The sequence below is a fragment of the Manacus vitellinus genome, unplaced genomic scaffold (assembly GCF_001715985.3).
Source record: "Manacus vitellinus isolate BGI_N305 unplaced genomic scaffold, ASM171598v3 scaffold_4_pilon, whole genome shotgun sequence".
Classification (NCBI taxonomy): domain Eukaryota; kingdom Metazoa; phylum Chordata; class Aves; order Passeriformes; family Pipridae; genus Manacus; species Manacus vitellinus.
The window spans coordinates 13892400-13914666 of NW_021940604.1; the positions used below are offsets into that span (position 1 = coordinate 13892400).

At 36.7% G+C, this 22267-nt stretch overlaps 1 protein-coding gene across 8 annotated transcripts in view; it reads left to right on the forward strand.

Annotated features, from left to right (window-relative positions):
• The window catches only part of PTPRK (protein tyrosine phosphatase receptor type K), a 311369-nt gene that overhangs the window by 68639 nt on the left and 220463 nt on the right, over positions 1-22267 (forward strand). The window lies entirely within an intron of this gene.

The following is a 22267-nucleotide window of genomic DNA, read 5'->3' on the forward strand; positions in this document are numbered from 1 at the left end:
AGCCAGGGAAAAATCACATTATTATTTCTATAGGTATTCTGTAGGAATGATCCTGTTTCATTCCATAGGAGCAGTCTCACAGGAGTGAGATTTTTATATGGTAAAACAATAAAATACGTTAAAAGGAACAGCTGAAAGGTTAAAACAATTTCAACTATCATGGAACAACCCTCCTGTGTAAGAGGGATCTGGAACAATAGAAGTAAGAAAACCAAGAATATCCCAATACCACTGAAACTAAAAACTGCGGGGATTTAAGACTAGAGCAAAGATGACTATTACCAGGAGGAAGACATCTTTTAAATGGTGCAAGTCATGTCCTAATGAGAGTAATAAAAAAGAGAGTGAGAATATTCACACACCAGGCCCAAAGCATTAATGACTGAAATAAAAGTAAAACCACATCCCCATGCTCCCCCTGTCCCCTCACCCTATCCTCCCCTTCCTCGTTCTTTCCCCCACTATTTGTTGCTTAGGACAATGCAATATGACATGGGATATCCCTCTGGTCAGTTGGAGCCGACTGTCCTGCTTGTGCCCCCCACAAACCTCCTGCAAACAACCTCCAGCCTCCTCACTGGTGGGGCAGCGTGGAAACAGGAAAGCCTTCATGCTGTGCGAGCACTGCTCAGCAATAGCCAAAGCATCCTTGTGCTGTCAACACTGTTTTGGTCACAAATCCAAAATGCAGCTCCATATGAGCTGCTATGAAGAAAATTAACTCCATCCTCTCCAAAACTAGCACAAATAGGTAAGACATGAATAAGTGTACAAAAATGGAGTACATGAGGTCTTCATCCCCTTTATGGAAATAAATTATTCTTCTTAGACCCTTGAGTTCATAGAAAAGAATTACATGAGGACATATGTAAGGATGATTCAGCTGATATTTTTTGAGATTTGATATGAAAAGTTTTGACTAAAGGTTCTTTGACAAGGCTTAATTTTGTTTGTGAAATATATATAAAAAAGACAACTTGCAGTTCAGTTGCCTATAAAAAAAAATATGGGTAGGAGTAAAATTTGTGGTCATAGATTGGGAAGGTGAGAGAAAACCCAATACTAGAGTTTCAAAAAGAAGTCTTCTGGAAGCTGTGCATTTCAACATCCTCACAAATGAATTAGGAAATTGATGGTTAAGTAAGTGGTATTTTTTTCAGATCATTCAAAATTTTTTTGGATAGTCAAAACTAAAATTGTCTATGAAGAGATGCAAAAGAAATACAGGAGTGAGCCAAATAAGTTTAATTATAAAAATATTACAGAATAAATGATGGGTTCGAGGAGGAATTCCAGCTATTAATTTGAATTTCATGATGATTACAGGTGATGGCAAATAAAATGTTACCAGGAAGAAAGATATATTGGAATGATTGTGGATAGTTCTGTGAAATATCATTGCTCAAAAAGGTAATCGTAAAGAAAAATAGAAGATTAAGAATTGCAAAGAGAGAAATAATACATAAAGAATGAAGCAGAAAGCATTTTGGGAATAATTCTAATAGCATCAGTTTTTGACTGTTCTGAAATGGTGCATGCCATACAGCTCTATAAACTGTGGTTAAATAAAAGACACCTTAAAGAAATTAAAACAATTCCCTAAACTTTCATGATAGAAAAAGAGCCTTAAAAAACAGGAAATGTGGTGAAAATGTGCTTTCATGACATGTATTTCACGACAGTTGGAGAAAAGAGTATCTTGTTGCTGCTTATGGTACATCAGGTAAATGCCCTGGTAAATATTTTTTGATGTAGTATATTGTATACAATGTAGAACAACTTGATTCAAGTTTTTCTACCTGTTTTATGTTTGATAATTATAACAACAATGGATTCATAGGTTCAATAATAAATATAATATTGGTCAAAGTGTGAAGAGCAATGTTAGAGTTATATTTCATTGGAATTCACATTTTAACAACGAAAATTATATTTTGGCTCAAATACAAAAGTACGAAAATTTTGGAGCTTCTACTTTAGAAAGTTTGTAATAGGATACCATCTTTTCTAAATTTCTGGCGTTATTAAAGAGGCAAGAGAGACCAATGCCACAGGTAGTCAAATGGTACAAGTTAGAAGAGTTTAATATACTTTTTTTAGCTTTAAACCATTTAGAGGAAAGGCGAAGTTGTCTACTGTCAACCTATTCAACTTTCATATATTTCAGGACAAGTTCTAATCTGAAGGGTTCTTCATGTATGAAATGTTACCCGTGTTACTAAGTGTTGTCTTCACTTCCTAATGTTTTTCTTTAGTATTTTAAAGAAGATGTCTTGAGAGCTATAGTTTTTCGTCTTCTGTTTTAACCATCTTTGATCCTGAGAGGGCAAACAATAAAATGGGGGGTCCTATTATTTGGTGTCCTGTAAATAATAATACCAAGAAGGAAAAAAATGTATAGATACCATCATCTTTCTCACTGTCCTCTTGTTGACAGCATTTTCTGTTAAGGAAACATACATCTCATTAGCTAGGAGATAGAAATCACTGGACTGCTGCTTAAAAGAGCACATATTATTAAATAAATTATTAGAGCTTGGGATCTCTCCTCCTCATAGTCAGAAATCTGTGGATGACAGGCTTCCTTTTCCGTGTGAGAACTGGATTCTGACCCTTTGCTTTCTGTGTCTGGTTTTCACGAATTGTATGTATGTTGAATAAGCATGTATATATATAGCATACTTTTCAAAAGTATGTGGAAAAGCAAACTGCAAGCCAAATAGATAAAACTATCTAAAGTTCCTAGTGTTGACCTTGAATCAATTCTTTAAAGGATGTTAAAGAGAAGATGGAACTGTATTCTTCTGTGAGGTGCATAGCAAAAAGATAAGAGGCAGCAGTCACGAGTGTCTGACTGGATGTGGGCAAAAAATGAGTGTCTAAGCACTCATACCAACATTTGTGTATTTAATCGTATACTTATTAATTTCCCTATCTGCATTTTGCACACCATCCTGACTGTATGGATGTCCATACATCACTGTGAGACATATTTCACAAACACAGCTTGTCCTGTGAAATTAAGAGCCAACCCATGACACCTGGACAAAACCAGCTGCTTTTACCTGCAGGGAAAGGACTTGTAGCTTTCAAGAAAGAAGGAATGAATGAGTTCCTCACTGGTATGATGAACTGAAAAATAGACAGGAGGAAAGTAATGAAGGCAAAAAAACTCCTCTGTATATGGAATGTAAAATTTGAAAAAGAGGTGCAAAGCATTAGCTGGCTCCTAAAAAGCAGTAGTTTACAACAAATATGTTTGAATTGAACACTGTATGAGGTTACAGAGTGTAAGCTGTGTGTGATCTTCGTGGGTGGGCCGAAAACATTAATGCTAGGCAGTGCTCTTTGCAGTCATTGACATATGATGGCTCTTTGATTTGTATAAAATAGATCTATATTTTATTGATTCATAGCAAGCGTGTTGTTATAGCAGCAAGCAGCTTATTTACAAAGCGACAGTCTGTAATGTAAATGACAGTGAATCAAAAGAAGCATTATAGAAATGTGAGCAGTCTGATATTGCTAAGACTGAAACAACAATGCCAGTAAAATAAACACTTGCTTGTTTGCTTTTAGTATATGCTGAATTGTGCACATTGGACCTTCTTAGGGTACGGAGGAGTATTTCTAGGTAGGTGGTACTCCAGACAGATTATGAACTATTCTTTAAAGAATAGGATTCTGGGATTTAAAAGCAAGAGCAAACCCAAAAACTGAACAGACTTCAGTCACTTAACTGATAATGTGATCATTAATATGCATACATATATTTATAACACTGCAAAAAAGTGGAAATGTTATACTGTTACACTTACGGGTAAATGTTACCAGGTAAAATAATTACTCCCTCAGATACATGTGTTTTGAATTCCTTTATGATAAAAATACTCTCTATTTTCAAGAATAACTATATACTTTTGGTAACATGTGATTTGCTGCAATAAACAGTGATTTTCATTAAAGATTTTTACTCGGGCTCTCCTTTTGTAAGGCTTCACAGCAGTGTGATTACTTTCCATTTTTCATCTTTTCTAGCTTTTTTTTTTAAGTACCTTTGTAGTGATTTTTGTGAAGTTCTGTAAATCTTTTCAGACTGTAGAATTTTGCTCATAGTAGTTTCTAACCCAATAACTCTGGCAGTTTGGTTTTCATTTTAAAAGGGAGAAATCTGGCATTTTTTGGATTCTTTGCTGCTATAGTAACACTATCTGTTCACTTCCGCTTTAGCCTTTTAAAATTTTTTAAAGCTGTTTATAGGAGAGATTTTTAAAAAATCAGTTAATGTTACAGCTAAGTTCAGTACATTTACCTCAAATTGTCAATGTGCTAGATGTAGGCGAAGAAAGTTTATTTCCTTGCCTGTAGTGTAATACTTATTTTTGAAACAGACTAGAATATTCTTTTTAAGGACTACTTCTTTTTCATAACCAGACTTAAGTGCATTCCTAACAATTAATATATATGTGAGATAATAGCTTTCTTTAGTCAGTATATTAAATATTTTCACTTTTTTTTCTAGCTTGCAGGTGGGATACTTGAGGATTTGAGACAGTCTTTGTGTAACTTGTAATTTAAATCTGGAATGAGTGAGTGTCAGTAAAGGAGCAAGGAAGGCTTCATTCAAATTTCACATTTCCTAGTACAGATTGTATACATTCTCTATGTCTGTGGGCAAAGCAGCAGACCTTCTCCTTTAGCAAGTCCTGCCCCATCTGTCAACAGCAGTGTACAAGGCTGCATTTTCAAACCTTAGCCTGTCAAACTGGTTCTGGTCCTTCCTTTATCATTTTTGGTGGATGTAAGCACGAGAAATAGATGCAAAATCAGAACAAGTAGAAAAAATACGTCCTGTATGTACAAAACTGTGTAGTTCAAGAGGACAGGAAAATTTTTCCTAATATCCAATCTAAACCAGGTGGAACTTGAGGCTGTTTCTTCTTGTCCTATGGCTTTTTGTCTCAAAGAGACTGATCCCCACTTTCCTACAGCCTCCTTTCAGGAAACTGTAGAGAGCAACAAGGTCTCCCCTGAGCCTCCTTTTCTTTAGACAAAACCCCCCCAGCTCCCTCAGACACTCCCTGTAAGACTGGTGCTCCAGACCCTTCACCAGCTCTGTTGCCCTTCTCTGGACATATTCCAGCACCTTGATGTATTTCTTGTAGTGAGAGGCCCAAAACTAAACACAGGATTCGAGGTGCAGCTTCACCAGGGCAGAGTAAAGGAGAACGATCACTTTCCTAGTCCTGCTGGCCAAGCTGTTTGATACAAGCCAGGATGCCACTGGCCTTCTCGGCCACCTGGGCACATATTCATATTCAGCTACCTCAGATCCTTTTCTGCAGAGCACCTTTCCAGCCATTCAGCCTCAAACCTCTAGCATGACAGGGAGTTGTTGTGACCCAAGTGCAGGATCCGGCTCTTCACCTTGTTGAATTTCATACAGTTGCCCTTGGTCCATTGATCCAGCCTGTCTAGATCCCTCTACTGAGCCTTTCTGCCCTCCAGCAACTTGGTGTCATCTGCAAATCTACTGAGGGGGCACTGAATCCCCTCATCCAGATCATTGAGTAAGATATTAAACAGGACTGGCCCAAAACTGAGCACCGGGGAACATCACTAGTGACCGGCCACCAACTGGATTTAACTCCATTCACCACCACTCTCTTGGTTTGGCCATCCAGACAGTTTTCTATCCAACCGACAGTGTACCCATCCAAACCATAAGTAGCCAGTTTCTCCAGGAGAATGCTGTGGGAGACAGTGTCAAAGTCTTTATTAAAGTCCAGGCAGACAACATCCACAGCCTTTTCCTCATCCTCTAGGCGGGGTGTCTTGTCATAGAGTTCATGTCATGACCAGTGATGGTGGCAAATTTCCCCAGGACAAGGACAAAAGGTCCTACGATTTGGCTGTAAATGGAGGTATTGGATGAGTGACTGTGCTACACTGAGAAGTAGAGAACGTGATAATTTTTGTGTCATGTCCTCAGGTGATGCACAACAGGCAGTGTAGGAGAAGGGGAAAAATTGCTTCAAATCCTTTGAGACTTTGCTGTAGTTGTACAAGTTTTTTATACTTAGCGAGATGCTTTTATTAACAGCACAGGGAAGTGGCCAAGAAATACTTGCCTGCTGTTCAGACATACTGTGTGCACATGGCTTTTTGTTTTGCATATGTTTTATTTTGCTTTTAGAAGTGGATTTAGTGCTTTCTTCTTAGAGAAGTATGTTATTGCTGAATTTGCTGAAGTCACTTAGTGAATTGGTCAAATTTGCCCAGTAAACACTAAAGACTTTATTTCAGTGGAATATTTGCAACATGTGTCTTTGAAAAGTGGCTTTCTGGTAAATTGGTCTTACTGGTTAGATCAAACAAAGCATATGCTTTGCTGGCAGGGACAACCAAAAATGATAAGTTAAAAGACTTCCCCACCTCCCAGGGAGAAAATTTTGTATAGTAGCTCAGAAACAGGATTTCAGGCTTTTATTCAGCTAAGATGCTTAACTCTTATACACAGGCTCCTGCATGAGTGAATTAACAGGTATTTTCAGATAAGCACTTGACTAAGAATTTATGGTTGGACTTGATGATCTGAAAGATCTTTTCAATTCTGAATGGTTCCATGATTCTATTAATTTATTTTGCATTTAAGTAACTTAAGTTTCTGCTCCAGACTTGTGCTGGCAGTTGTGGGACACTTTCCGCTTCTGGTTTTATTTTTACTCTGTCTTATAAATGAAGATAATGTCTATGTAAGAAGCTTTCACATACCTGTTTGAAAAATATATTAGTAGCCTTGGATAGAAGTCTCATGGCTTTTCATGAGTGAAGTAGAGCACGTTAAATCAAATTATTATCTTTGAAGTTCTTTTCAGAGGATGGCAAAAGATACTTCATCCTTTGCAGGAAGGGCAAGAAACAGTGAGAGAGGAGATGGTCAGAGGGACTGGAGGGGAAAAAAGAAAGGAAATGATCGTTTGGGGAAGTAATATTCTCTTTTAAAAAAATAAAATTTATATGTCTCTTTTTATGTGTACTTATGTACATGTAATTACAAATGAAGACATCATCCTGAATATAGTGGTTGCTTTCTTCTTTTTTATGAAATATTTTTCTCATGAAGTTACTTACTGCAACTGATTTGGCTACTAATCTATGAAAAGGGATGTTACCCTTGGGTTTGTCAGTTATAACAGTTTGTGATCGGACCTCATTTTGTTGTCAAATCTATTAATTAATGGCCTAGGTAGGAGTTTTTGGGTTGTTTTTTTTTTTTTTTCCTCTCTTTACCTTAGTCTTTCTGATCAAAAAGTCAGCTAAGTCAAAAGAGACAACAAATTAAGGATGGTGCGAATTCAGTATAAGAAATGTTCATTTTTGAGTGTGTTAGATCTTATTTAAACTTTGAAAGAAATTTTAACCATTACTTTCATGCAGTTTAGTTTAGATGTAAAATTGTTTTTATTGACTGATGGAGGTAGCCCTTGATATAAACAGGGCTATTAAAATGGTGTCTTCTCAACTTTTACATAGAAAATGTGGCAGAAAGTGGCATGAAGTGTGGCATGTACATGTCTAGCTACTCTTATACTGACATATAAGTAACAGTCTTACATGTAAAATTTGAATACACTCTTCATTGGTTAGTTTTTAGAGATGACACAGAGATTTCTATAAGTATATTCCATTGCATACTTTCACTTTCCTCAGGCCATGTGCACTAAGAAACTTAATTTCAGCTAACTGCTGTGAGCTTGATTTCGCATTACATCAATTTTAGGTACTGTTACTGCAGTGACAATTTTTATTCAATCTGATTGTTATCTTTTTTCAGTAAAAACCCTGCTGGAAAAAGAAAAAAAATAAATCATAAACCCAACCAAACTCAAACCCTGATTTTTTTTTTCCTAACTAATCCTTTGATTAGCTCCTCTGCTATTCATTGAGTAGAAGAGTTTGAAACTAAATAAAAATTGAACAACTGAGACTATGTAGTAAATATTTACAGTTTTTGAGGTATGGATATGTAAGAGCATATGTTTGAGGATGCACTGGAGGGCGTGCCACAAAGAGTATCTTCAGAATGAGTGAGCTGGTTTTTATGTGGTGGTGTGACAGTTTATGCTAGAACTCTGTAAACTGGTAAAAGCATGAGGTGCTGTAGTAACTTAATCACACAGAAATGCAATGGTCTGCTGAAGAAAAGTGCATGGAAATAAGCATGCTCTATTAATGTCTAGAAGATTGCCTTTATTGGTACTTCTGGGTTTTTCCCCTTTGAAATTAAGATCTTTGGTAATTAAAAAGCAGCTCTTTTTGTATTTCTTACGTATTTCCATTGTAGTTAAGTAATATTCTACTATCCCAAATTTGTTGTACCTGATAAGCTTATGTTTATTTAATTTCTTTCAAAAGGATCAAAATTAACCTTTTAACATATACCCAGCTTATCTATTTTGGTATTTGTTTAACACCTAATAGTAGCAGGATGGTATCTGAGGCATAGTGAGAGATGCTGCTAAATCTCCAGGTTTTGCAGTTTTTAGAATTGTGCTTTAAGGCCCTGGAACTTTCTAATGATTTTTTAATATTAACTGTGTACCTCACTCTTACCTTCTGGCACTCATCGGAAGTTTTCCTTGGATACAAGATATAAAGTATTTTGTAGGTTGAAATCAGACATGTCTAAAATGTTCCACTTTAAATAGTGTTTGAATATTAGATACCACTTGTTCATAGTTCATTATATTCAGAAAGTTAATTGTTAGTAGAACAGTATAGTTTTTTTTTCTCCTCTGGACCTTCATACAGTGTGTGGATGGAGTTTCTAGAACAAACACAGACATTTTTCTTGAAGCTGTCTTACAGTGTTTCGAAACCTTCTAGAGAGAGTGTTGCTAGAGAGAGTGGCAACAAGACAGTAAGAGCAAAAAACCCCTGTGTGCATGTGCATGCATGTGTGTGTTAATACCCTGACATGTACATAATAAATTGTTTAGCTCACAAGGAAAACATTTTGTCCTCAGAAGCACATCCTGGATTTAAGAATTCAGACATTCAACAACTTACACTAAAGCAGTGTAAGATGAAGAGGAAGGCGAAAAGAAGGCATGGCTGTTAGTAAGGGATTGTTTCTCCATATCTTTCAGGCACAAGATGAATAGCACCTGAGTTCCCTAGATATTCTGACATCCGCTGAATTTATTGTCTTACAAATACCTTGAATTTTTTCACATCCAGAGACCTGTTTACAGCACAGAGATGGATCACACAGTTTTTTCTTCTTTAGTTTGTATTGTCCTTATTAATCACTGACTTTTGTCAGGACCTTGATGTTTGCTTTGGTTTTGTGCACAGGATTGACTAAACTTAAGCCAAGGATAGCTGCATATGGTAAAGGACAAAATGACTATTACTCAATTTGTTGTATTTACCATTATTACACAGTAATCAGTGTAAGGGAGGGGAATAAAAATGCTTTGAATAGCCCTGTCCTGTCACTGTTTGGCTTGATCGAAATGTCTGGGTCTGTTTTAAGCAAGGGAGAGGAGAGAAGAATCTGGTAACTCCCTGTGGATCAGTTGAGCAACTAGAGAAAGCTTAATTTTGACATCTCTTTACAAAAGGCTTTTAGGTAATCCAGATTAGTTGCTCCAAATACCCTGTTGCCGAACGTATAAGAGAATATCTGAAAATGTTGCTACCTAAAAATGGCATCAACAGTCTGGTGGTTTCTTAGCGTTCTTTAGATAAACAGAGTTAATGTTTGTTGAGACACAGTGCCCTGTTCATTTTGTGGGATCAATACCTTGTCCAAATTCAAAGTATGTTTAGGCACATGTAAGCACATTCATGCATAGATCTATATATCTATTGCTAAATGCAGAAATATTTTAATATGCTCTAATTAAATGCATTGTTCTCCTTCAGTATATAGACAGTGTGTATATATATATATGTACATATCTTGTTGACCTTTTTGTCACAGTTAGGCTTGTGATTTTATTTAAAAGTTTGGTATCCAGAAAAAGTTGTGTAAACAGATCAAAGCCTGTAGTTTTTTCACAGACATGGATTTGGAGTTTTTGTAGCTTATCTTTAGAATTGTGAAAATAAGTATTATTGCATATGTATTTTAAATGTGAGCATAAAGTAAATGTGTATTCTATGGTGAACTTTGCTAATTTAAATGTACATGGATTTTCCAGTAGGAGACAGTAGAGAATTTGTTGCAGATACTGGCACTGCCTTCAGTATTTATTGTGGTGGAGCAATGTACTCTTGGCTTTTGCATGGTGAATGTCTGTGGTGGTTAAAGTTGTGTTTTAATGCTGGGAATTTATTATGGCCTGTGGTGTTCTGCAAACCTTTGTGAACTGAACCTGACAATAATCTCCTATGATTGCAGAAGCCTGAATCTAGTGAGGAGGGAAATCACCATTCATATTGCAAACCCTAATGTACTCCCACTTAAGAAATGCCTTTGCCATCCTTTATAAAATATCATAGAAGTAAAAAGCACCATGTTGAACATAATGCAGTGTGTTGTGATACAGATATCAACTGGATCCACTGGTGGGACAGTGGCCCTGCCCCCCTGCTGGAAAAAAGGCCAGCTTAAATATAGGTTTTGACTTTTCTGTGATTGCCAGTGGGACAATCTCTAATAACTTACCATGACTTACAATAATAAACAATGAGCCTTGAGAGCAGAGGTTGTAAAATGTGTTTGTTTTGGGATTGAAATTAATCTTCAGAAGGTTACTAGTAAGGACATCTTTCTTTCTTATCTACTTATTGTAGATGAAAGTTGTAATTTTATGTGGTAAAAGGTTAGTATTCATCTATGAAATCTTTTTCTGTCATTTAATAATCCATCTATTAGAAAATTATTTTATAGGCACATTAAAAACGTGTGTTTCAAATTAAAAGAAGCTATGGTAGGTTTGCTCTACTGGTTATAAACCCCAAGCTGTTTCAAGAATAGTAATTGCTTGGTGTTCCATAGCTATTTTTCTGAATAATTTAAAAAACAAGTTGGTGCTTTATCCTGAAAAAGTTCAAAGGATGTGATTATGAATGATTCTTGGTTATTTCTGTCTTTCAAGAGACAATATTCATTTTGGCAGTATTTTTGCCTTCCTTTATCTGTGGAGAAAAATGATACATTTCTGTGCGGTACCAGAGATAGAAGCACTACTTGTCTTAGTAGCCAAAATTGCTGAAATAACTTATGTGGTACACCTATAGAAGAAACAAAGATCTGCTCAGTATTAATCTTAAATACTTAAAAAATAAAAATGGATTTGTTTTGAGAACAGAGAGACCTTTTTCCCTTGAATTTGGATTAATCATTCTTTTGTTTGACTTTTCATTTTAGTTTGTTTGTTCAAAGGCTAGTTGATGTAGCAGATTGATCAACAGCAGAAAGATAGGAGGGAAAACAACTAATAAGACTTTATTAGATATATTCAAGGGTTTTAAGGAGGACAGAGGAAGTTCTTTGCCCCCAAGTCTCTGTCTTGTTAATTTTTGTCTTAGTGAGATGTGCCTGACTTGACATGTCAGTAACTTGTCTTCTCTGATTTGATCCAGTTTCATTTGTTGAGCTATATCAACTATAGCATCTATAGATATAGAATATAAGCTGAATAGCTTTAGCTTTCTGCTCCAAATAAATTGAAGAAACTACAGATTCTGTATTTAATTTTTTTATTATTAATGATATAATTTCTGAAAGCTCTAAAAATATCCCAGAAAAACATATTTGGAGAATCCCTTCTGAGTTAATATAACATAATGGCCTTGGCCAGTGGTGGGGTAAACTAGATCTGTATCATTCCTGACTGATGTTTACCTAATCAGTATCACAGATTCCACAGCTATTACTTTTGGTGCTTCATCTTTACTACCTATTTCTGATGTAGAAGCACTTGGAAAAAGAAGTATTTCACTATCACAATCTCATGCAAGTTTCTGCTTTAAGTAGAAAATTAGGGAATTAATCTGACATGTCTGATTTCATTAAGCAAGACATGTAATATTGCATATAACCAAGTAGTAGTGACAGTTTAAATGGTTTCAATGTTCCTGCTCTAATGTTTTCAGAAGTAGGAAGATAATTTGCAGAGAGACTTGTTGAAATTGAATCTGAGTATCTGGAGGTCTGGCATATCTGGTTTGTCTGGAGGCCTTTTCAAGGTCTTTCTCTCTGTGGTCTTGTTAGGTAGCCTCACTGAACGCAAAATCACCAAAACCTGGTCCCAAGTGTACACCCTAGACATGACCTGTACAAGGATCTCAGGTAATGTACTTTGGAAGATTCAGTTAGTGATTTTTGTTTGGCTGGTTTTTTGGGGTGGTTTTTGGTTTGAGGATTAGGGTTTTTTTTTTACTTCACAAAATTAAATTTCATGAGAAAAATCCATGGATATCATTGTGTATCTATGGAGATGTATTCTAGCTTTTTTTTTTTTTTTTAAGGTGTATCAGTTTATGAAGACAGAAGCACAACTTTAACCTCTTTCTTCTTCAGGTTTTCATTTTCAATGCATCATGCTCTTGAGAAACAACTGGTTTTTTTGCTTTTTCATTCACAAATGTGGCTTTGATAGACTTTACCTTCACTTTACCAACCATGAGCAGTTAATTTCTTTCAACTGTGGTAGGAACAGAAAAAAGGAGTTGAACCAGTTGTTAGGCATGGCTTGAGGTTGTTCTAGCCTAACCCAATGTGGAAATTATGCTACTTACAGTAAAGTAAAGGTGTAGCTTGTCAAACTGATTTGTTCAAAACTACTATGAAGCAATGAAGTCCTGGTTAACAAAATTGAACTGCATTCCATTGCTTCACTGTGACAAAAGCCATTTTATACTTGATTTGTTTGTCAATCTGCTTCTGGAGAACTTGCATGTGCTGCCTCCTCCATACAATTGTTCCACCTGTAAGTTAAGGTCCTATGATTAGCCTTCATAAATATATGGATTTCTTGGGTCTGTAGTCACTGCTGATAAACAAACGGTCATCACCAAAAAGGCAGTAACAACTGCCCTCCTAAACTTCTGGTTCATTAAATCAAAACACAGAAAAGCTTTGAGCTGCAAAACAATCAAACAAGAAAGTATATAACAGAGCATACAAGATAATTTAGGAGTTACCATATCAATCAGCTCCATAATGCAGGGCAGCATGATCATTTAGGCTTGTATTCTCACATGAAAACAAATAGAAATTAACACAACAGATTTTGAGCTTTGGGTTTTAAAAAACTTGCTTATTCACATTCAGCATTTGGCAACGAATCTCTGTGAGCCCATCCTCAAGTGCAGACAATGGGGCAAGATTGCCCTGCCCTCTGGAAAAGTCTCTGCTTCTCCATGGTTATGGATAACATTTGTCATGGCTCAAAATGGTTGCTGGAGAACCTTTCATAGCTCAAAACTTTGTTGATAGATGATATTACATTTTTATTAGCTACTAGTGGAAGGGGATAGCAAATCTTTCCAGGTGACTTATACAAATATTGCTTCCATTGTCCTACAGATGGTTCATGGGCAGGAATTTTAGTAAAAGGGGCAGGTATTAGTCAGTGGCTGGCATTTTGGCAGAATTTATGTAGTAAATATTAATGATTGCAAAGTGCATACATGAAACCTTTCAATTTACACTTCCTAATGAGAAAGGGATGATATGCAATCCAAACTACAGTGTGTGTTTGGTCCTGTCACACTGTTTCTGTCCTCACTCTCTCTTTGGGTTTTTATATACTTTGATGAGATCCCCGTGACACTTCTCTTCTCTGGGCTGATCAGTCCTAGCTGTCTCACCTTTCCTTATCTGAGGGATGCTGCATCTCTTCATCATCTTTCTGGCCCTTCACTCAGTGGCTCTCTTCACTGTGTCCACGTTTCTCTTGTACTGAGGAGCTCAGCGCTCCAGGTGTGGCCTCACCAGTGCTGGATGGAAGGATCAGCTCCTTTGATCTGCTGGCAACACTTTAATGCAGCCCAGGATACCATTTGGTCTTCTTTGCCACAAGGTCACAATGCTGGTTCATGTTGAACTTGGTATTTACCATGGCACTTCTGTCCTTTTCTGCCAACTCCTTTTCAGCTATGTGGCCCCCCGAATATGCTGGCTAATGCAGATATTACTTCAAGAGATAATGGGTATGATTACCAAGAGTGTTCAAATGTGTCAGTAATTTGACTGGGAATATATATGGTTTGAGACAGAGCATATTTACAAAAAAAATAAATAAAATTTTTTCCACATAATAGTGAATTCCCAAAGGTCACTGAAAGTCAAAAAGGACTGACCTCTGCCCTAGTCTTGAAAAAACAGCATCATGCCAGGCTTGTATTGCTGCATTTTCAAGTAGCTAGCGATGTTCAAAAGGACTGCTTCTGCGCTACGGAAAGTGTTTTCTTAAGGTTTTGGTATATCACAAAAATAAGCAAAGTATTAAGTATTTCATATTGATCCTTAACTTCTCGTATGGCTACTTTCCCCATTTTAGCTTTTAAATGTCATGACTTACAATGCTATTAATGTCTTTATTGCTCATGGGTAAAAGTCATGCCTTTGTATGCAGTGTTACTGTTATTTTTAAATCTCAATCATTTAAGAACTTTCACACTTAAATAAATGTTTTGGTGTATTGAAGATCTGGTGTTTATGGGCTATGTAAGAATGTTTTTTCTTCAAGTTCTTCAGTCAGTCAAGAGCAGGGTGGGTTTTTATAAGACTGTAAGTGTTCCCACATGATAAACTACTGCAGCTCCAAAGCCAGAGCAGCTGTAACTCATCCATGTATAGTGCTTCATCTAGACATTTTCTAGGCAGGAGTCTAGAAACATTTGGCATAAGCAACTTATGAGAAGTAAGCAAAGATAAGTTCAGGGAATTTTTTTTCCCAGTGTTCTTTACTAACACAGTGTTTTCCAGGGTCTCTGAGTCTAATTTCTGGCTCTTCCTGCCACTGGATAACTGTGTCCTTTCAAAGGCTTATTATGCTTCATATTAATAATGTGTTTTCCTGGAACATGTATCTTGTTTGTGGAGGTAAAACATTGTTATTATCTTTCCTCATTTTTATATTGTTTGGCTCACTGAAAGTTCCTTCTTAAATGTAAAGAGACAATTTCTGTATTGTGGTGTGAGTTGGTTTTTTTTTTCCTCCTTTTTTCGCCTGGGGATTGGGTGGGTAGGTGGCTAGATGGCTTGACTTACAACTAATAAATTCGCTGAAGGATTAGCCTTTAGGAGCCTTTGGAGGCATGTTTTGTGTGATTCCTCACCAGAGAGCAGGAACTGAGATGAATCTTGCTGGTGTAGGTATCCCTATGTTAAGGGGAACTTGAGTATAACTTGAGGGTGTGAATGTCAAGGCTCCTTGTAGGTGATTGTAAGATGCTCAAAGAATCTGAGATGACCAGCTCAGCTGGTAAGGATACTAGTGAGCAGATAACCTTATATCCTTTGGTTTTCAATATCAGGAGGTGTGTTTTTGAGGAAAAAAGAAGTGATAGGGTGTTAGCTGACTTGGCAGACTTGAGATCCCAAAGTTTTCACCCAAGTGTTTGATTTGCTGTGCTGGAAGTTATCCTGGGTCCTGTCAGCAGCAAAGGCTGCCTCACAGTACTACTTAAGCATTCAAATGGAAGTAATTATGTTTTCATGAATTCTAAATTAGTTCAGCAAAATTATTTGTAACTTTCACAAGGGAAATGCTTTTTGTCAACAAAATTTTTATGTGTTAGATAAGATTTCTTTAGCTGTCCCTTTCTTTCAGCTAGCTTCCATTAAGTGTTTCTTTTGTAACATGACACTGTTTTCACGTTTATATTAATTTTTAGTTTCTTGGTAATTAAAACCTTTGATTTAGTGTTTTAAAATGCCTTTAACACTGTAAAAGCACTGGATTGGGCTAGAAGCTTGTCAGTGAATAGGATTGGTTACTGTTTTATGTATAACTGGTCTTGCTGTTCATGGCTTTTCATCTACAAAAAATTATTTTACTACAAAACAAACTTGCTTCTATATGCCGTTTAATCTTAATCATTTTAGTGTAACTAGTAGGTTCAAGTATATCTGCAGTCACCCTACTGTGCTTTTACAAAACTGAAAATTAACCAAAAAAAGAGATGTGTATGAAGTAGAAAAAAATTATTATGTTTTCTTTTTATATTCTTAGGAAAGCCTTTAAAGGTTTGTATCTGGGGAGGTTGATATAACTCACACCTAAAGAAGTTATTTAATATAGCTCCCCTTCTTTCCTTTGATGTTAAGTAATTCATTTGTTTTATTCACAAATTGAATAAAAATTATGTAGGAAGTGCCAAAAATAAAAATGCACATAATCTGGATTATGTGCACTAGAATTGCACAAAGTTTCCAGTAATGCTCTAGTTGAAGTTTGGTTGGGGTTTTTTTGTGTGTATTTTGTTCAGTTGGTGAGGGGGTTTTTGTTTGTTTTTTGTTGGGATTTTTTTGTGTGTGTTGTACTGTGCTTTTACTGTGGTTTATCACAGACATGATGCCTTCTATTTGCATACAGCTCTCTAATACACCTTTCCACCAAGCATTGGAATTCACCCATCTACAAGTTTGATTTCAGGTAATTAAGCTAGTAGAAGCCCTACTATGCAGGAACAAAAAATATGTTACAAGTTGAATGCTGTGTGGAAACTACAATATCTAATTTTTTCCTTTTTAAAATTTTTTTTTATTTCCATCAAAAATTCTTCTTCACCTCTCTCTAATGCAATGTATTAGAGTCTAGCAGGAAAAATTAGTCAATGAAACACTACATTTCTGTTGTAACTAAACCTTTTAATACTAATTTTTGTCTAATTGATGTTAGCTTTATATACGTGGTGGTGTGACAGGACTGCTGTCAAAACTTTGGGAGATTCTGCCTCCTTCACTACCATGAGTAGCCAGAAAACTAGTCAAATGGAGAAAGGACAAGGAAGGTCTTAAACTGTACTGAAAGTATCCTGCTTGGTGGTGGTGGTGGTATATCGCTTACAAGAAAACAGCTTTTACAAAACTTAGGAAGAAATGTGTTCCTAAAGGTAGGCTTTGGACTGCAAAGTTGTTTTCCCTCTTTCCTGACTACGATTGTACTTAATGGACTAGCTATGCTTTGGGAGTCCTTATTTTGATCAGTGCCTCAAATGAGCTAATAATGGTGCTGATACCTAAACTTTTGGATCCTGGCAAGAATTAAAAATTCAGTGAGGCCAGTCCTTAAAAAGTACCTTTTTTATATTCCTGCAAGTTCGGGCTTAGCCTTCATGGTGATTACAGGATGCATTGTTAGGGCTGTGAAGGAATGTGAAGGTTTGAGTATTTCTTAACAACTAAACCTGCGTAGGAGTCTCTCCTGTAATAATTGCTACTTCTCCCATTGCATTCAAATACTGTTGAGTACTTAAGTTGTTCAAAACATTTATTTCTGAAATATTAGATGAATAGTGATTTTCATCATCTGCATTTTAAAGCTGGGGTCTGAAAAGTACATGGATGATAGACCCAGAGCAAAGGAATAATATCCCTTTAAAGAATGCATGGGTTGAGGTATGTAGAAAGTATAGTTGAGGGAGGTTTAGTCCAATTGTAACTATCATTACGCCTAGATGGCTTGATGTGGAGAAGGCAATAATTGTTTTGGGTTAGGCAATGTTTTGGGTTAGGGCACATGTGGTGGCGAATAGTGTGGAGAGGGCACCTATGCAGAGGCATAAGGTAAGGGCATTTTGGTTGTTACAGAATATGGAGTGAGTGTGGATGAGTAAGAAAATTTTGGCTACTACTATGGTGCTGGAGTGAAGTTGGGCAGATAGTGGGGTGGGATCTTCTATGGCAGCTGTAGTCATGGGTGGAGGCCAAATCGAGCAGATTTTCCTGTGGTGGTTAAAATGAGACCTAGAAGGGGGAGTAGCAGAGTCTGGTTTGTGGAGGAGGACTGTTGAATTTCTCAGATATTTATTGTGGAGGCTAGTCATGCTATACAGAGAATAAATCCGATATCTCCAACATGGTTGTAGAGTATGGGTTGAAGTACAGCAGCATTGGCTTCTGCTTGGCCATGTCATCATCCAGTTAGAGGGAATGATATGATCCTGACTCCCTCTCAGCCAATAAATAATATTGGAATATTATAAGGAATAATATATGAGGAATATATTGTTGGTGATGGTTAATATTAGTATAGCAATGAGGAAGGTTAGGAGGTGGGAGAAGAATTTTGTGATATGGGGTTCTGAGACTATATATATATATCACATCTGTCATTTTTTTTTTATTTTATTCTATATTGCACATCATCCACCTAATTTTCAACTTAGAGTCCTTTAGGGGTTGACAAACACATAGGTAAGGGTGATGTGATTGATAGAGTCTAGTTAGGTTTCCAAATGCCCCTCTACACAAGCTTGTAGTGAAGCTAAGATGCCATTCTATGATATACTTCCATAAATACATAATTGTTTAGGAGGAAAAAGAGAAAGTAGAAATAAATTGTCAAGATGTCTTGAAGTAGTCACCAAGGCATCCTATGGAAATTTATGCCCTTCAGCATGTTCGTATGGGACCAGAGTGGGTGCCAGAGAACAGTGCAAAGACAAGTTTGTTGGTGAAAGCTACTTTGGAATAGCAAGGACAGTATGTAATTGTAAGGTCCTGTGGAAGGACCATCACAGTATCTCCAACTGTGAGTGATTGAGCAATAAAATAACAGGCACATTTTAGTGTAGATAATGAGATATAAAGTAATGCACACTGCATAAAATCATTGTGGGGTTCATAAAAATGTCAGCATAGAGCCCAGTGATGGTGAAAAAAAAGGAAATGAAGTGTTAAGAATGGTTAAAAAAGTCAGTATAAATTAGATAACAATATTGTGCTGTTGTATAAATTATGACTCACCCGTATTTTGGTTACTGTGTGCCAGCTCTGCTCTCATTATCTTCAAAGAATATAGTGCAGTTAGAAAGAGCTTTAGAGAGAAGGATGAGTATAATCAAATGGCTCTTATATGAGATTGAACAATCTGGGACTGTTCAAATTTGAGGCAAAATTACTTGGGGATGTATAATAGAGGTCTACAAAGTTGTGAATAATATAGAAGGGTGACTGGGATCAGTTTGTCAGATTTAGGTCATTGAAGGAAGTCTGTACAAACCAGACAAATGGAAATGTTTCAATGCTGTCGTGGATCTTTCCAAATGATACTGTGTTCACTAAAAGCTTGCATGGTTTTAGGGAGAAAATGGCCCAATATATAGACAAGAGATACATTGGGAATCTCTAAATATGTAGGAGTACATCCAGTTCAGGGAGTTCTGACACTAGATCTTCATTTGCATGTGAATGTAGGCACTTCATAAACACGGATATGCAATTTTATTTGGAGAGTTAAATAACATTTGAGTATCACCTTGGAACTGTGTAGAAAATTCAGGGATCAAATCTAATTCCTTTGAGTAGCATTTGAACTACCTGAATGATTCAGTGTTTCCCTTTCTCATTCATTGTGGCAACACTGGTACAAATGAGACAGGATAGCTGTCTCTACAGCCCTGCTCTGTGCCAGCCCAATTCATCCTGTGGAAACGATCTCTCTCTCTCTCCTTTCCGTTAAAGGAAGTGAGCATCTCTCAGAAGTGCACTAGATGAGCATGCAATTAGATTGTAATAAGTGGAAGGACATTTATAGTTGCACAGACAACTAATGTTTTCTGGCTAGAGTGATAATCTGAATTATTTTTCAGCTAAAATGAAAGTGTTGAAGCCATTCTTTCTAGGACTGTAAACTGAACAGCAGTGCAGATGAAGTGCAGGATTCACTCCCAAAGCACTAGTGTCTTATTAGGATAAGCCTCCTCTGGTGAAAGGAATAGCTCAACAATCTGTTTTTTCTCAAGTAGTGTATGCTTATCTGAGGAAAAGAACAACCCCAGGTTCTGGTCTAACTTGTCAGCATTTAAAATTGCTTTTTATAGGTTTTCACCCATATATGCAATTCCCCTTTTCTACTTCCAATTTTAAATGTGAACAGATGTTATTAAATTAAAACCTGATAATAATTTTTTTTGAGCTGCACCTTTTGTTATATTATGTCTATAATTATGAATGTTTCATGGTTGTATTTATACCAATTATGAAGGGAAATAATAATAATTTAGTACTGCATACATGAAATCTCAGCTCTGTCTTTTTAATTATTGCATTTTTCTTTTGCTTATCTTGTAAACATTATACCTTATAACTTTTCATAGACTTTACCTTTCCATATTTCTTCGTGTTTTCTGTTTTGTTGTGTTGTGGGATTTTGTTTGTTTGTTTGTTTGTTTGTTTTTCCCATGGATCTCCTTGATTTAATCTTACCAATTCCTGTGAATTTCTCCTTTTTTGATAACTTCCTACTCCTGGTAGGTGGAGATTACTTACATTAATCTTGTAGAGGTAGAAAAACCCAAGTAAATTAATTCCCAGCTGTGTTCCAGGAAAGGTAAGTTTCTCTTCTGTGACACCCAGTGTGGGAAGGTATCAACATACAGGAGAAGGACACACTTACATAGGCCAAGCTTCCCTGGGAACTGGATCTAAGTTACTTCCAAATAAATTACTAACAACCCAGTTAGAGTGAGATGTAAATTTAGTCCAGTTCTTAACATTGATGCTCAAATTTCTTAACTGGACTTTGAGAAACAATGTGCTTTTGGAGTTTGTGTACGTTATAGAACTGTATTGTATTGTAAAGAAACTTGTCTTCCAGAAGAGATTTAGATATAATGTTTATTTCTTACTGAGTTGTCTTCCACATCGTGTAACCATTTAAATAAAAATATGATTAATCAATATTAATATTGATACTCCTTACTGGGAACAAGTGCCAGCTCTCTGAAGATGTCTGAGGAGTAAGTGGACACTGTCAAATAGTGCTTTGGTCAGAGAGGTCACTGGACAAGGGGCATTGTGAAAGTAGGACCCTGAGGCACTAAATTAATTTTCATCAAGCTGTTGTTGGCCAAGGCAGGAGGAAGAGGCAGAGAATGAAGTGGGTTTTGCAACTTAATTGCATTTGGGTGCAAATAAAATAAAAAGGAAAAAAAAGAAAGGGGTTAGAAATGCAGTCTTCAGGGGAACTTCTGGAGAAACTGGAAGAGGATTGTAGTCCAGTGCTGTCAAAATATATGTGCCCCAAAGGCTTCCTCTTTCTGCAGTCAAAGCACAAGTTTGGGAATGCTGTGAACCACATCATTAACATGTCCATAGCCACCTTTCCTCGGAAGTTTTCCTTATTTTTCCCTGTTTGAGGTTTTGAAATTATCTCTGGGTGTAAACAGACCACCTGGGATCCCTGCCTCCTGTGGTGGGGAGACAAATTGCGCTTCACGTCTGGATGGGATGTAAAGGTGAGGAAATTCAGTGAGTGGAACATAAGAACACGGAAGTGTACCTGATGCAGTGTACAGAGTCAAGTTGCATAAATTTCAGGTGTCTTGCTGAAGAGGGTATTTTTGTGAATGAGTGGTCCACAAGGAACTCTGGAGGTTTACAGGAGCTGCTTGCTCCAAGGACTCTCTTGAGACTGAAGTGGTCATTTCTGTCAGTTGGTAATGTTTTGGTACTTCTGTAGCAAAATCTAGTTCCGGTCTCTGGAGCCATCCAAGAGCAATTCTTTGTTGTTACTGCCCATTTGAAGTGGATCAAGATGCTGGATGTGAAAATAGTCTTCTCTTTTTCTTCATACACAGAAATTTCCACATTATCTTGCAAGAATGAAGAATGAAGTTAACAATTATTACATAAATCTCATGCTACAGCTGTTCTTTTTGTTGCCACTGGGGAGTGCCGCACTATTTCTGTACTGCTGCATGTTTCCCTGTGCAACTGCTCTGCAGAAGGTTACAGGAGACTGTGGACTATATTGGGACCCCCAACAAGAATGATAAAATTTTGTTAAAATTGGTCGATCCATTGTGTGCTGATATCTTACCTGTTTCAAAGTAATGGCATTTTTTTTAGAATTGAATCATGTTTGTACATTTAACTGAGTGAAAGCAGCATGCCATTAATTGAGGTAATAAACATGTTTTTCTGGTGTGCTATGAGCAGCAAATCCAAAGCAAGTCATGTATATGAATAGTATGGAACTGCAATACACTGAGTAATAAATATTCCATTCAGTTGTCAAACCTGATAGGAACTTCAACTAAATGAAAAAGGCAATGTGTCTTATATCTACACACT